The sequence below is a fragment of the Otolemur garnettii genome, unplaced genomic scaffold (genome assembly GCF_000181295.1).
Source record: "Otolemur garnettii isolate 467f Iridium unplaced genomic scaffold, OtoGar3 scaffold00089, whole genome shotgun sequence".
In the NCBI taxonomy this organism is placed as follows: domain Eukaryota; kingdom Metazoa; phylum Chordata; class Mammalia; order Primates; family Galagidae; genus Otolemur; species Otolemur garnettii.
Genome location: NW_003852484.1, coordinates 4,800,954 through 4,805,362, shown reverse-complemented (window position 1 = coordinate 4,805,362; position 4,409 = coordinate 4,800,954). Strand labels below are relative to the sequence as shown.

At 36.6% G+C, this 4,409-nt stretch overlaps 1 pseudogene; it reads right to left on the bottom strand.

Annotated features, from left to right (window-relative positions):
• Positions 1-2,469: 2,469 nt before the first annotated feature.
• LOC100960702 lies at positions 2,470-2,886 on the bottom strand (annotated as a pseudogene).
• Positions 2,887-4,409: the final 1,523 nt, after the last annotated feature.

Below are 4,409 nucleotides of genomic sequence, written 5' to 3'. Positions count from 1 at the left end.
GATAATCTGGAGATGAAAATAAGTATGTTGCATAAAGAATAAGTATGCAAAAAATTAAAAACTCTCTAAAATCCTTCTCCCGTCCAAGATTTAATTCTTATGTTATCAGATGTCTATTCCACCCACTATCCCTCCTTTTTGTAGTCATGTACTGACCCCCCAAAAGATCACTCCTCCTCATTTCTGTCACTTTCTCCAATAATACATCTGTCTTAATTCTTCATAATTTCTTTATACAAATAGATAATCCTTGCAATTGGTTGAATGTTCAGTTTCTTCCACCTTTAGCCACTCTATAGGTCACATCTTAAACTCTATGATTGTCAATAACTGAAATTCTGGCATAATCTCATGTTTTCCATTCTGACTACCACTTCCTGTAATCTTTCTAGTTCATTTCTTCTAGTATCTCTTTTCTTATAATCCTTTGAAACCATCAGAACCAATAAAACATTTATCCTCCTAGTGATTATCTAATCACTCATGTCTTCGGTTCCTTTGTTATTTAGCTTGGATTTTGTGAACAGTCATTATACTAACTCCCATGCCTATAACCTTAGCTTCTTTCCACTCTCTACTCTCTCACTATATATTGTTCTCACTTGTCTTCAATTATGGTTCAATCCAATTTTACGACTAAAGTATGTCTGTACTTGATTCATTGATGACTAGAGAAAAATACACAATCATGCCAACTGATCTCCCTTTCTATTCATAATCATTATGCTGCCTAGCAATTATACATTCTCCCACTCTGTTAGACCTAGATAATTACTTGATAATTAATTCATTCCTCCCCTTTCTCTGTAAATCTTCAACACTTCTTCCATCATCTTCACTTTAGCATATGACTTGGCTTCTTCTTTTTCTGAGAAAATAGAAGCAATACCTAAAGAACTTCCAACAGCCATACCACCTTTTCTACTCTAATACATTGTGACCATCTATTCTGCCTTCTCTTTTATTATGGATGAATTCTATGTACTTCTAGATAAGATCAGTCCTTTAACTTGTGTTGTAGGTCTTTTCCCTTCTCTCCCACTGAAGGATGTTCTCAACTATTCTCTCTACACCTCATGAATCATTCATTTCCCCCCCCCTCTTTTTTTGAGGGGAAAAATAAACATTACTTATTTTTTAAATCCATATCACTAGGAAAATATATCACAGCCTGGAAAAAGAAAACAGACAAGCTATATTATCATTTCAAGTATAGGTTGATAGACAAATGAAGTCATTATCAAAACCACAGATGCAAGAGCGGGAACACCGCTTGTTGAGAAGACCCCAGGCAAAAATGGTATTTGGTAATGGGGCACTGACCCTCCTTTCCTTTAAGGAAGTTACAGCTTCTAGCCCAATTTGCTTACTTTCCCCTTGAATTTCCTGTTAGGGGATTGTCTCAATAGGGTCCTATGAATTCAGGGGCCTAAGTAAGCAAAGCCGGGTTTAAGCTTTCTTTTCTTTTTTTTCTTTTTGTTTTGTTTTTTATTGAATGGTAACTGTGTACATTAATGCACTTCTAGGATACAATGTGTAAGCTTTCATTGCATTCTATGTTCTTGCAAATCCAGCACTTCACACCTCTCTTCTATTCAAGCAGCCAATAGTTCCTTTTTTACTGTTGGTTTCTCAATACCTGTATTTATCACAATCAAAACCCTATTTCTTTTCAAGGAGAAAGTGTTACTGCAACACTCTCATGTCACTCTGCTGCAGACAGCCTCAGGAAGTTCTGCTTCCCCAAATCACTGTGATATTGATCACATCATATTTTTGTATGGTATCTGCCCAAAAGATGCAACGGGTAACAATGTCAAGATCTGCACATCCACACCTTGATGGCCAAAAAAGGATATCTCAAGAAAACTTTTCAAAGTTCCTATCCAAACTATTCTTCCTCCCAGCTCCACGTCTTAAATCAACTTTACGCCCTGGTATAAATATAAAACCAAGCAAAACAAAAATCCAGAAACATTTTTCTAAATTAGTGATCTCATGAATTTTGTTGTACAGATTGTAGAAAAGGGTGTGGTGACACTTCTGATAAACAGGAGGTTGGCAACAAACAGAATTGCTTCTACTTAAACTTTATCAGATAATAGGCAGGTTAGAGGACACTGCCAGCCTGCTGGTATCTATGCAGTAAGAATTTGGTACCTTGGAGGGCATTGGCATGATATAGAGGAGATTCTTACTGTCGGGACCAGCACTTGCCACATACAATATAGGCTCTAAAACACGGTCCTATACTATTTCTGACAAAAATTTTGGCACCAATTTTTTCCATTTTTTCACTTTTTAGGTTTGAAACAAAGGAACCAATGTCCAGAGGCAAGTGACATATGCCTTAAACTCATTGCCATCCTTAATTTCTTCATTCATAGATTTTGCTTAAAAACTTAAAATTCCTTTTCCTTTTTAAAAATAGACTCTTGCCCTCATACCCAATGGTCACTGAAAAGATTTTTATTTCCCATTGGATATGAGAGACTCCTTCATCTTCTTGGTCATAGTTGGGATGAAGTGCATGTTGTCATCGACACACTTAGTCACACAACTGTCCAGCTGCTGCTTCACCTGACGCTCCTTACTTCCTGCATCTATTGAATCTTTGGCTTTGTCATTGCAATGCATGGTGTACTGGGCCAGGTGGTCCTGGAACTTCTCCAACTCAAGGGTCACCAGAGCCTGAGCTTGAGTCAGAGGCACATGGCAGTGCTCAATGCGCTGGTGAACCTGCTGCATGGACGCCTGGCTGTCCTCACAGCAGTTGGTGCTGCCACGGAACATGATGCCCTGCATCTTCTGGATGTTCTCTCTCTCCAGACTCTTCACCATAGAGTCCACAGCCTCTTTCACCTACACTTGCTACACCTCCGCCATGATGACTGATTTCCCCCTTTAATGAATTTTTTCCAACAGTTAACATCTTGTTTTTATTCTCTTAGCTCAAAAATCCATTCATCAATCATCAATCACTTTTCTCTTGATGTCACTTCTTTGCCAGCTTACATTTTATTTCTCTTCTTCCTTTTACAACAAAACCCTGAGAAAAAGATACATACATTCCTTTCTTTTCTTCTTTCTTGAATGGACTTTTCATAAGCCTTTGCCCTGGACACTCCACCACACCCACTCCTGTTAGTGTCATCCATGACCTAAAGTCCTCATCTCATTAGACTTTCAGCAGCATTTGACACAGTTGAGCGCTCTGTCTCTTTATTTGGCATGGACAACACAGTCCATTGGTTTTTCGACTACCTCCTTTATTGCTCCTTTTTATTCTCTATTCCTGGTTATTACTCAATTCTTTATGTTGGAATGCCTTAGGGCTCAGTCTGTGCATCTTTTCTATTTTTTATCATACCCTTTCTTTGGTAGTCTGATGCAATATAATACCTTTAAATATGATCTATGTACTGGTGATTCACAAATTCATATTTTCTAATATTTATAGCTCAAACTTCTCCCCTGAATGACTAACTTAAATATCAAACTGCCAACTGACAGGCACCAAAATATAATCCCAAACTAACTCTTGCTCTGCCTGTCCTTCAAAACTTTATCTTTCCTAAATCTTCTCCTGGTTAATGGCAACACCATTATTATAATTGCTCTGGCCTGAGACTATAAACTTCTGGTAGTAGTATGCTAGATTGATTATCATTTTTTTAATTATCACTTGTTTAATGGTTCTTCATATTAGTACTTTTAAAAAAATTATTGATCACTTACTTTATCCAGTTCTTTCAAGTAAGAGGCCTTCTATTTTATAGTATCTAGGACCATGAACATAATCCCCACAGTTTTGGGAACTGTAATTTAAGAGGACTGCAATTATCTGGAGGGCATTAAGAGGAAAGTGACCAGATATTGAAAGTAAAGCCTTTTTAAGTGAGGAATAGTTAAAGAAATTGAGGACTTATTTGACCTACGGAAGAAAGAATTGAAGATGTTATATTTGTTATTAAATATTTTTAGAGTTCTTCATGTGGAAGGATGATTACCACACTTAAACTGTCTATCCTGGTTCAGTTAAGCCATTAGAAATGTGACAGTGCTTTCTTCTTAGAATGGATGGACTCAATAATCAACCACTAGAAGAGCATGATACTGTAAGGCTTAGGCTATTTAGTTCCCAAGATTATATATATCTACATATATTTATCTATCTATATACACACACTATATATAGTGTGTATATATATTTACATATATATATATATACACATACACATAACAGAAAAAGAAAATAACAATATCTTGAGATGTTTCACAATCCTTTTTCTGTCCAGTCCTCTTAGGACAGAGGCTTTTTTTTCCTGCTTGAAATGTGTAAGTTTAAGAAAAGAGATCTTTCCTCTAAGGGCTGAAAAAACAAATGGGAATTATATATGATGTCTGTC